The 12,687-nt window shown below is 41.9% G+C and overlaps 1 protein-coding gene across 3 annotated transcripts in view; it reads left to right on the forward strand.

Annotated features, from left to right (window-relative positions):
* ARHGAP26 (Rho GTPase activating protein 26) overlaps positions 1-12,687 on the forward strand; it is a 446,018-nt gene that overhangs the window by 290,614 nt on the left and 142,717 nt on the right. The gene's annotated exons all lie outside the window — the stretch shown is intronic.

Genomic DNA, 12,687 nt, shown 5'->3' on the forward strand with positions numbered 1-12,687 from the left:
CAAGTGCTATCTTGGTCTCTGGAGCCTCTAGATTTGAAATGCCTCGTCGGAGGTGGGTATAAATGAGCACTGCTGAATCTAGTAAGGAGCATTTATTTAGGTCTGAAAAACATTCTTTGGCACCCAGAGGAGTTCTAAGATTCCCCTTAACCTCTATATTCTCGTTTACAGCACTGTCCTATTTTAAAATCAAGCAGTAAGGGAAAGTTAACTTGGGACAAGGGGTTTGTCTGTTTCATTCCAGTTTTCTCAGGTTCAGACTTAACCTAGGATACGCCTGAGCTATTGTCCTCTGGTCCATTTACTTAATGGTCAGCTTCCTTCCGAAGTTTTGGTTTCAGGGCTGGTTCTGCTGGAAAACCCAGTGTTTACTTCTCTCATTACCTACTGTGTCTGCCCTGTGCATCACAGGCGTCTGGTTCAAAGGGACGACATTTCGTTTTGTGTATTTTTTAAAGTACTCTTTTGAAACACTTTCCAAAATTGATTTCCTTTAGCTGTGGAGGGAAAGTTAAGACATTTTCGATTTAATCCCAAGTAGAAATGCATTCAGAGGGAAGGAACATCTTAAGGGGACAGGATAAAAACTTCAAACCTCCAAGCAAATATGATTACCGGGGTACCTCCAAATCACAGAGCTCTTGGGTTTATTTCAGACCTCAGAAGGAACATGAAAATTATAGGCAACTATGCACATATTTTTGTTGTGCCAGCTCAAATCTACTATAATAATTAGATGTTTTCTCTTTGGGTCCTAGGATCTAGTGTACAGTCTGGAGTCATGTGCATCAAAGCATAGTTAGACGCACCTGGGTGCTGACATCGCTGGGCCCACCCCCGGTCTACTAAAACAGACTGCCTGGGAATCTGCATTTCTGCTTTATTCCCCAGGCCATTATGCTACAAACAGTCTTTTTTGAATGGGCCAAATGTGGGGATTTTCTAGGAGAGAGAACTGGTATTGAAAGGAATGGATTGGGGTTTCGGAGGGTATTAGAAATAGAAGAACCTCAAAGCAGTGAGTTTAAAAAGATTGTATTTTCATAATTAAATTACTGAGGAAAACATACGACTTTGATTTACCATATATTTACAATTCAACTTTGCTTTAAATTGAGTGTTCAGCAAATGACTCTTTTAAAACTACGCATAAAAGCATTTTTATTAGTAAAGAAAATTGTCCCCAGCTAGCTGTGGGGCCTTATGGAAATCCTTCTACCTCTTTGAGCCTCAGTTTTCTGAGTTTCCTTTCACTCATGTGATTCTTTGTTTTTTCATCATCTAGAAGAGGGAGTAGAGAAGAAAATACTTCCCGATCTTATAATTGTAGAAGGAAATAAGAGTAGATGAGTAATAAAGGCTAATTTCATGGTAGTCCCTAATGTTTACATATTATGATGACTCCAAGTAAGTTGTATATCTCCACACATGCCATTCATAGTGGATCATCGTAACTTTATTACAGTGTTTATGCTGTGAGGGAGGATTTTAGAAGACTCTCCTTATATCAGGAGTGACTATTAAAAATACCTTTTCACAGCTGGTTTTCCCAAAACGTATTGAGAAATAAATCTTAGCCTCTTTTCTTTTTTGAAGCTACTGTTCCTTTGTTGCTCGGGTATTGTTGGAGAGACAGAGCCCTATTCTTGCTTCTCCAAAGAGATACTGTATCATTAGGATGCTTTGGGCTATAAAAAACAAAATCCAATTCAAAATCGCTTAAACAATAAGGAAATCTATTGTGTCATTACATAAGATCAGTGCTGAGGGCCGGATAATTTCTCGGTTCATGAAATGCTCAGGTTATTTCCATGGTCCTGCTCACAGCCAGCCTTACAGTATGGGCTAGTTCCTTGCAGGGTCATAAGCTGTTGCGTTAAATCCTTGCACATTAGTGGTTGTCCAGAGGCAGAAAAGGCATTATTTCTTCTTTGAGTCTCCTTTTAAGACCTATGATGATACTTTTCCCTGAAGTTCTCCCAATGGACTTCCCATCACATCTCATTGGTTTGTAGCAATCGCCAGCAAGGGGAATGGGACCACCATGATTGTTTACACTGAACAGGATTTACCTGGGCCACTTGTGGGAGGCATGGGTACCAGTATAAAAGCAGAGCTGTGAATAGGTAGCTCATAGTGCCTACTGCAAGGCTTAGGAAAAGAACATTTCCGAGAACATTCAGTCTATTGAACGATCTTTGCATGGCACGCTAATTCAATCAAGACATATGGGACCAAAGGTCAGTGTGGGAGGGAAGATGAATACATCTGCAGTGTGGGCACATATACACTAAAATTCCAGGATTTGGGGGGTAGAGGGTGAGAGAGACATGCAAAAAGCAAAATCCACTGTAGTCCCATTGCTGCTGGCTGATTTCTTATTATTCTTTTCATTATCTAATTGTCTAGTGTATATTTGAATGTGTTACATGTTGTGACTTCTGTACGCTGTAGGGATCATTAAGGAATATGGTGGGGCAAATACTTGCCACACAAGTGAGACTTTATCAAAATATGTAGACTCCATTGTCATTAGTTATCAAGGGTTGAGCACCTAGTGGCTTGGTTGTTTTCTCCTTCCTGTGACTAGAGTCTGAGCACTTCCAGGTATTCTTGCAAATGAAGAAGGATGTAGTCATATTTTCTTAATGACCTAGAAGCAGAGTGAATTGGGTTCATGTGAAAATACGTGTCGTTATCAAGATACTCATTGCTAGGCTTTGGCACCCAGGAGGATGGGCCCTGGCGGTTAACTAGCATTCCTTCAAGTTCTTAAGAAAGAGTCGAAATAAAAGGAAGTTGGCATGGATACTTGGCAGTAACTTGTATCTTATACCTATGCTCTAGTATTCTTTCTTCCTTAACCCCAAGTCTAGAGGATAAGATTTACCTTAGTGAAGAGCTGTTGAACACATGAGGAGAGTTAGTTATTTCCTTGCCATCAAGCCTAGACCAAACAAAATAGCTGTGGAATTTTACAAAGCACATTTAAAAGAAAACAGCACCTTTGAAATGATGGCTTTCTACGATGGAAAGCTCCTGTGAGCTTCTCTGGCAGCCTTCCCTCAGCCTTACACCCTAGCTCCTGAACCTTCTCTCTAGTAACCACTGGACTCCCACTGCTGCCGGTACAGAATTGCTTGGCTGCTGGGCCACTGGTGGTGTAGCCTCCTATGCCCATGAAGCCACATTGACCACATTCTTGAGTCCCATTTGGCTTCTGCCTCACCAACTCCTACCCTGAACTGATAGTTCTGGTGATTTTAACCCCTAGCCATCTCCTGAATCCATCCACTTTTCTCTGTCTTCATTGCTATCCCCTTACTCCAAGTTGTCATCGTCTCTTTTCCAGGCTGCTTCCCAGCACCTCCTCCCGGCTTCCTCTGGCTCCCTTCCAGTCCGCAGAATGCATGCTCTGCAGCCGGGGCACTTGGAACACTGCAGATCTCAACATGTGATTCCCCTGCTTCAAAAAAATGTCAAAGGCAGCTTCCCCACTGCTCTTAAGACAAAACTCTGGTCTGGACTGGGCCCTTTCAGACTTTGCAGCCTCATCTCGCATTCCGCGTGACTGCCATTGTATCCCTACTGCCTGGAGTGCACTCACGGATACTTGCTGGGTAGAAGCATGATGGTCTCGTGACCATTCCTCAAATATTCTCTTCCCTGCTCCCTCTGTTTGCCTTTTGTAGCTCATTTTCCTCTGTCTGGAATGCTCTCTCTCCAGCCTCTGCTGCCAATGTCGACCTCATGCTTTAGCCTCAGCTCAGATGCCTTTGCCTACAAGAATCCTTTCTGCCTCAAGTGCCCTCTCACTTCCCCGAACTCCCCTAGCCTGTGCTTACTCCTCTCATTTAGCGTGGATCACATTCCACCTTTACCAGGTGTGTATCTTCTCTCTCCTACTGGGTCATAAGCTCCCAGGGGACAGGCAGTCTGTCTTCTTTTATCTTTGTTTCTTACCTAGAGGTTGCAAACAAGGGCCTCTAGCCAGAGCAGCCCACACGTGTTCTATTTGGTATTGTTGTCCCACACCTTGCTGTTTTTAACATTTGGACAGGTTTCCAGCATTTGTAATGGGGGTAATCGTACTTGAAAAAATTCAGATCTCCTTGCTAACAATTGGCTGGAACTGAATAGAGGCCACACCCTATCCCCCCGGGCATGCCTGCTTCAGTTTGCCTGGTCCCCAAACAGTCCCTTTGGCCTGTGTGCCTGGCCCACTCTTTCATGCCCCCTACCTGCCTGGCTACTGTGTAGGCATTTGGGTTTTCAGCCCAAGGCCTGACTAGCTGCTAATCCCAAAAGAGGGTCTCAATATTTGATGATTACATCAATGAATAAGCAGAAACGGGTTGGGAGAATTACTTCCTTGAGCAGCTCTGTTTTACTCCTGAAAGATTTACTATTTCTGATTGGAGGACCCGGTTAGAAGTGGGAGATACTGCCGGTTTATGTGTATGGGGTGGGGAATAGAGTGTTTTTTTTTTTTTTTTTTAAGACTAAGAATGAGATTCTCAAAGGACCTGCTTTAGCTATTTTTGGCAGAGCTGAAGGAAAATCTATTTAAAGGGACACTGCAAAGAGGACAACCACATGTTTTAGAGCAAACAGGCAACTTAGCACTTTAAATTAATGGAAATGCAAAAGAAGAAATTAGAGCTCAACCCTTATTTAGCCTAACTACCAGACCTTTACTTACTTTCAACCCAGGAATTTTTGTCTCCTGTGGCCTTCCAACCTTCCGGGTTAGGGGAAGGAAAGATACAAGTTCAGTTTAAGTTTTTTGCTTAAAAAAATAAAAACAAAAAAATCAAAATTTCTGAATTCAAGGAACTGAATCTTTCACATCATATCAAACGCCCATTCTGAAAGGGGAAATACTTGGCTTCAAGCTGTTAAAGCTCAGCAGTCTTAGTGCTCCTTTGATTTGGGTCTCTTGTTTGTTTTAAGTTGTTCCACTTTTGTTTGGGTTAAGTTTTTCAATGACTTTTCTGTTTTCTGATGCACTTCTTCCTCTTCTGAACCCTTGGAGTTCCCCCTCAAATTCAGGAAGGAATGAAGAGGAGGATGCTCTCTTTTCCTTTCTTCATGGCTGCCCCCATTTATTTTGGGGTATTATAAAAGTGAAAGTATTAACGGACACGACCGCGACTTAGTTTCTTCTTTGCCAACCCTTAGCAGAGCCAGATTTCTTTTTTATTTTTCTTCTCCTTCTCCTTCTCCTCCTTCTTTTTTGTGTCTTTCATTTCTGATTTTATTTGAGTCCTTTTGTTCTTTTTCTTGGTGAGTTTAGCTAAAGGATTGTCTGTTTATCTTTTTAAAAAACCAGCTCTCCATTTCATTGATCTTTTCTACTGTCTTGCTAGTCTCTATGTCATTTATTTCTGTTCTGATGAGACATATTTCTTATGCATTTTCCCCAGGGGTGCTTTCATTAAATGTCTTTCTTTGTGGCTGAACAGCAGTTTCTAACTGATTCTACCACTCACACTGTTTGGAACACTATCTTGCTGCAACCTCATTTCATTGCATGGTGAACATTATCGGTGATACTTATTTTATTAGACTGACTGGTTTCCCAACTAATTCTTCACATCTATTGTAGCTCAAATGTGGCAGCTGCAGCGAGGCAGCTGGCAGACTTCTAGGTAGTTGCAGTTCATTTGTAGGGGCTGAGAGCATGGTGGTTAAGAGAGCACATTCTGCCAGACTGCCTGGTTTTGCTCTTGTCTATTCTGAAACCTTGCTTGAATTCACTTTTCTCTGCCCGAGTTTCTTCATATGAGAAAGGAGAATTAATAATTGTATCAGAAACTTTTAAATTAGCACATCAGATTCTCCTAGCTTCTCCTCTGTGTATTTCAGCCACCACTGGAGTGACCAGTTGTGTAACCTCCAGCTCACTTCATGTAGGTGCAGCCTGATAGCTTGTAGCTTTATGCCTATACCATGTGTGTCCTGCCTCTTACCTCCGCATGGCACAAAGTGGCGTCCATACCTGTCCAACCTGGAAGCAAAGGGGTATTGAAAACACTCCCAGGGGAAACCTTTGACTAACGGGAGGTGGGAGCTATGCTTCCTCGATAGTCGAGACAGCCTTTTGGAAGATGGGCCCCAGAGACTGAGCTAGTATTGGTCCTTGAACCAGGCAGTGGCTAGCTTTTCTGCCTCATGCCCCTGGGGACTCCCTAGTAGCGTGGAAGCCTTTACCTCAGTCTCTGCTTTCTGGGAAACCTCAAGACAACAATAGTTTCTACTCTTTTAGAGTTGTTGTGAGGATTAAGTTAATTAAATCACACAAAGATCTTAGAAGAGCGTCTGACATGTAGTACAGCATCCATAACGTAAGCTTTTAAGCTTTTACAATCTGTTTGAGAAATCGGGGTGGAGGCAGGAGGGTCATGGAACTGTGCCTTCAGGTGAGGAAAGATAGGGGAATCGTTCAAACAGTTAAACCAAACAGTCATTCTTACTGATGGGATGGGGCTTTCTTCACAGTCTGTTACTGGCCAGCTAAACCCTTAGGGCTGGATGCTGAGAACACCTTACACACGGCTCTTATCTTGGGAGATTTTTGAGTGTGCATGTGTTTACTTTGCTTTGCTTTTGTTTCCTTGGCAGTTTAGTTTCTGTGTGTTTAGCCCAAAGGGCTGAGCATCTATCTCAGCCCTCCTAGCGTAGGATGAGCCAGCGCAGGGTCCTCTGGGAGGAAGAGCCATTGCTGTTGGCTCTTAGGTCCTACCTGCCACCAGGCCTCGCCCTTCCCTGTGAGTCTGCAGGGCTACTCAGGGTGCAGAAGCCCCCTCACCCCACCCCTCGTAGGGAATAGGGCAGCCAGTGCAGCTTTCTGAAAGCAGAAGCTCCTGGGGCTGGTCTCCATGGGAAGTTAGCAGCTACTCACCCTCACCCTCCTGCTGCTTGGTGTCGCAAGGCTGATTTCATCTCAGAAGCAGCTGTCTTTGCTGCAGTTTAATAACTCTTAATTTCCGGGAGGGGGACAACACGTTATATCATGAAGACTCATCTTAGTCTGCACAGTCTGGAAATTTCCACTCGTCTTTGTGATCTTCAAAATGTCCCTCTGTGGGAGAGTCTGACTTTTCTTCTTTCTTACTGGGTTTGACTGCCTTCTCAGATGCCATTCCCAGCTAAAACACTGCCATCCACTGTAAAAATGCTTCTCCGTGCCTCCAGATCACCCCTTAGTGCATTCTCCACGTGGATTTCCCTCCCTGAGTTACTGAATTGAAGTGTTAATCTACACTCTAAGGAAAGTTGCACATGTATTCATCTCCATTCTGTCTTGGTAGACATTTTATAGTTTAACTCAAAAGAGAGTTTGAAGAAATATTCAGGCAATTTGAATTTTGGTGTCAGTCCTTTTTACTTTCTCACGTGTATAGAAGTGTTTTTCTTCAAGCAGTTTGGCATACTGATTTAGCATTTCCAATTTGGTTTTCTAAGTGTAAATCATTATTTCTTGGTTCTGTGCAGTAGGTGTAGAGGAACCTATAATGTTTGGCTTGTTAGTATATTGCAAGCAGGTCTTCCTATGCATTAGGACAGGATTTGATAGAATAGGATCATTATTTTATTAAAGTCAAACTTTCAGTGGAAAATGGGGTAACCGTACGCCTCAAGAAAGATTTGGTCTTTGGTTGTAAGCAACAGAAGTGAACTGTGGTTATTTATAATAAAAATAAAAAAGAAAGAGGAAGGGAATTTATTAGACATCTTCTTGGTCAATCACGTAATTGGAAGTAGAGTTGAACCACTGGAAAGCAACCTCAAGGGGCCCTTATGTGCTTGGTATCTACTGTGTGTCTCTACACCATTCACTATTCTGGATGATGGTCTCGATGCAATAAGGAGGACATCCACAAGCCATACCCAGCCCACCACCATACCCACACCTTTGCCAATGCTTCTGCCCTCCTTCCCTGTGTGATCGAGGAGCAGTCAGTGCCCCCAACTCAAGGCGCCCCCTTCCCTGGGGCACTGGAACCGTTTTCCGATTGCATTCGTACAGACTTGGCTCCAACGCCTTGCCCCTCTCTGTCCTCTATCACTCATTTTTCTGTCTCTGCTGAATCTTTCCCATCAGCACATGTTGTCCTTTCTGTGGTCCTTCACAAGTAATAAAGAAACAGCACCAAAAAAAGACAAAACCTTTCCTCAATCTTGGCATCCCTTCTAGGTACCATCTCATTTCTCTGAGCTCTTCTCAGCAGAATGTGCCACCTAGTCGTGTGTGTGCTGTTCCCAGGTCCTCTCCTGAACCTTCTCCACTCAGGCTTCTGCACACTCTGCCCCACCACAGTGCTGAAATGCCTCCTGCTGGTGTTGCTACATCCGTTTCAGATTTCCCTTCCCTGGTGGTTCTGATGGATTTAATGCAGTTTCTCACTCCCGTTTCCTTGAAATGCCATCTTCCCTTGACTTCCAGGACAACACACTCTCCTGGTTTTCCTCCTGCCTCCCAGGCTGCTTCTTTCCAGCCTCGTCTGTGGCGCCCCAGGACTCAGTCCCTTGTGCGTAGCCCCGAGTGGCCCTCTTCCCCTCCCCTCTTCTCCCCTCCCCTCCCCTCCCCTCCCCAGTGTGTTCTAACTCTAAGATCGCAGCCTCCAGCCCTGATGCTCCCACACTAGCGTTGCTTCATTTTTTTTCATAGCACATATTACCATCTAATCCATTATATATTTCACTTGTTTATTGTTTTCTTCTCACTGAAATGTAAGCTCCACGAGGTCAGCGATTTCTGTCTGTGTCTACACTGCTATATATCCCTAGGCATCTAGAACAGTGCCTTGCACATAGTAGGAGGCACTCCACAAATGTTTGTGGAATAATGAATGAAATAAAGGGTGGAAAGGATCCAGGAAACTCATTAGCCTTTTGGGAGCACTACTTTTGGAATGTCTCATAGCTCAGTTTCCCAGAATGCCTGATTCTGTTTTGGCATGAGCTAGCACTTCACAAAAGCTGGAGGCCTCCCTTCAGAACACGTCTTCAGACATGCCCAGGACCCAGAATCATCTAGTGTGAGATGGAGTGAAGGTATTAGCTTGATTCACCAACCCCCAGAACTAGACACACGTAAACACATTTCCTTAAGTCACCAGGCAAATGGGTTTTCCCGTGTCAAGCATATCTCAGGCTAGCAGGCTAGTCAGGTTTTCTTGTTCTTGTTATTGAAAGATAATCTCGACATTTTGCTTCTTTAAGAATTATACTTCCCTTCTCACTAGAACTGCCACTTAAACTGCTTTGCATGCCACCTAAATGTGAGTTTCCTTTCCAGAATTGTTGTTTGTTTCACAGGGTTGATCTCCCTGGCCCTAGGCAGCTGGTTAATGAAGCAGAAAACACTGGCAAAACCGTAGGTTATCCTTTCCTTGCCATGTTATTAATGTGTTACAATTCTTGACATGACTGGCCCCATCAGAAATTGTTTTAGTCATAGTTAAGGCTGATCTTAATTGAAACTTAAGGCATACCTCATGCAGATGTCTCGATGCTTTCTGCTCCTTCTAAGCCTGCCTCGTAGGCAATGGGGCAAATCCAAAACGGAATTCTAAATAAACTCTGTATAAAGGATCCCAAATAGTGCCTTGTTTTAAAGTAACGCCAAAAGAAAATGTTCCAAAGTGAAGCACTTTCAGTAGCAAAAATTCTACGTTATATATGAACTATATCCCTGTGCTCTTTGGGATTTGGCAGCTTGTTAAAAACTATGCTCTCTGGTGTTATTGATAATCAGGAGCGTCTCTGATGAACCTTGCTTGGACAGAGCTGGACTGAGCTAAAGAAACACGACCGCCCAGGGGGCATCATTCGTGTCGGCCTGTGTGAGTTTACTGAGCATCATTGCTATGGACGAGGCACTAAATTGTCCAAGATGCTAATCACCTATTTCTCTGAGGAGGTGGTAGGAGAGAGCATTGGCCCAACAGGCAAGAGGTTCTAATCCTGAATGTTTACAGACTCATTTGAGGTGCAATCTTGAACAAGTTTACCAGGACTTAGGTTTCTTCATCTACAAAATAAGGGGGATTATTTTTGTATTAAAAAAAGACAAACACGCACTGACATCCACACGCACGAGGCAGTTAAGGAAAACAGAATCTAGAAGGATAGCCATAATATCTTAACTGTCGTTATCTCTAGATGCTTGGGTTTTCTTCTCTTGGCTTCTTAATTTTTGAATTTTTATAAAATGACCATGTGTGCTATTTAAAAAGTAGTAATTACTTTTCATGAGTGGAGCAGACTCTGTGACTCTTTTAATTTCGAAGACGTCTATGATTTTATGCATGGGCTGGGTAGGACAGGACGGGGCACTTAATCCTTGGGTATTTTGAGACAGAATCCCTGTTGTCTGCTTTTCTGCTCATTGCTTTTCTACTCAAGAGTGGGCAGCAGAGAGAACGGAGAATACATTTTAGCAATGCTGGAGATGCTGGTAAAACTTAACCGGAAAAGGTTTGGGCTTTTTTCCCAACTGGTAAGACTAAGGACTGTCAACTATGCCATTTTTTTCTCACTTCCTTAGCCATTAGTTAATTGAATGTGACTTTTACTCTTAGGGTAGAACTGGTCTGAAATAAAAGAAAAATAACAATAAAAAACCAGCAATTGTTTTTTGTTTCTATATTGTCTTTGTCCTATTATCAGGTACTGGGTGAGTCCACTGGCTTTTCATCCACCATAGACCCCTTTCTTTTCTTCTGCTTGGCCTTTTCCAGCCTGTCTGGTATTCTGAGCTTTTCCCACCTCTCTGCCCAGATCTGCTTAAAGCAGGAATTTGGAAAACCCTGCTGCTGGTTTTTGTATGGCCCACAGCTCAGAATGGGTGTTTACATTTTAAAATAGTTGGGAAAGAATCAAAAGACGAATAATATTTCCCAACATGAAAACTGTATGAAATTCAAATTTTCGGTGTTCATAAAGTTTTATTGGAACAGTGCCACATGTATTTATTTATGTATTGTCTGTGGCAGCCTCCGAATTACCCTGGCTGGTTGAGAAGTGGTAAGTGAAACCATTTGGCCCTCAAGCCTGAACTATTTACTGTCTGGTCCTTCAGAGAACAGGTCTGCCAGCTCTGTGCTAAAGATTCCTTTCTCATTGGCTGTTTTTGAGCGAAGACCTGTTCAGACGTGTTAACTCATTCCAGGGATATTTATCGAGGGCCTCCAGGATCAACATTTTATAACGCTATGTAAATAAACATTGTATAGAATGACTTCAGTTTATCATCATCAAAATATAAAATTTTCTTTTAAGAGTCACTATTAGCTATCCACTTCTGGGCAAAGGGGAATAGACTTTTACATTAAAATTGTAGTTTTCATTTGCTTTAAGTTTTATTTTTGTAAATGTTTCTCAGTACATTAAAAAAGGTTTAACTCTACTATGCTAAGGATTTTTTTTTTTTTTTTTTAATAAAAAGGAGATCTCTGGGCCCTGTTCAAGATCTCCTCAATCATAATATTGGGGGCTTGGGTAGGGAGGGCAGGGACTTAGAGTTTTAACAAGCTCCCAACTGATTTCCACCTACAACTAAGCTCTGGGAACTACTACTAAGGATAATATTGATGTTATCTTGTTAAGGATATAATATCCTACTAAGGATAATATTGATTAAACATGCATTTCTAAAAGTTAGTATTAACTTTATTTTTTAAAATTGTTTTCCCCTTCCTATCTTCTGCTATTAGCCTCTGAAGTATACAGAGCTTTTTAAAGTTCCCCCAAGAGAATGTGAAGGAATCCATCTGATTCCTCAAAATATGCCCTGTCTCCCTCTTCTCTTCCTTTCTTCTTTTTTTTTGGAAAAAAAATTAGAACAAAATGTACAAAAATTATTTGAAATATATATTTATATATGGAATATATAATTTATATGTGTTGCTGTAATTTTTCACATATATATTGATACATAAATATGTATCTGTGTATATATGTGTGTATGTATATATATATATATATATATATATATATGTATATATTTCAAATCAGTTAACATTTATCCTATTTGTGTTGTCTCTCTCACGTTAACACTGAAATCCTCTTTTGGCTCCTCTCCAGTCCCATTCCCTTTGCCCTCCAGTGGAAAGTTAACATGAATTTTAGTGTGTATCCTTTTGAACTATGTTTTGATACTTCAAAATTGATTTTTTTGGTGTTCAAATACAGACATCTGATATTTGTGTGTATGTGTCGTAATTTCAACATACGGCATCAGAGTGTACTCGCACTTTTCAGCTTGTATTTTTCACTGTTTCATCTTTTTGAGATAAATGCTAGTTCATTTCTCTGAATACTGTGCCACATAGGAGTTATCCCTTTCCCCTATTCATAGACATGTAGAGTTCTTTCCGGTTTTCTACCATTATAAATAACGCTGCAGTGAACATCCTTGCAGGCATTCTTTTGCAAATGTGTGAGTTTTCGCAAACTGTGTACATAGTAGTGGGATTTCAGGGATTTATACAGCTTCCCTTTTTTTTTGTTTTTTAGATATTGTCAAATTATTCTCCACAATGACTGAATCGGCTTATGTGCCTGATACAGTTTCCATTTGGAGGGAGGGATGGTTATAAACACAGAATTGTTCACATGGCACATCTTTGTCCCAGGCGGTGTTGTTTGAATGCATTAAGTGTGCGGGAGCCGGAATGG

Source organism: Rhinolophus hipposideros (genome assembly GCF_964194185.1).
Source record: "Rhinolophus hipposideros genome assembly, chromosome: 23".
Taxonomy (NCBI): domain Eukaryota; kingdom Metazoa; phylum Chordata; class Mammalia; order Chiroptera; family Rhinolophidae; genus Rhinolophus; species Rhinolophus hipposideros.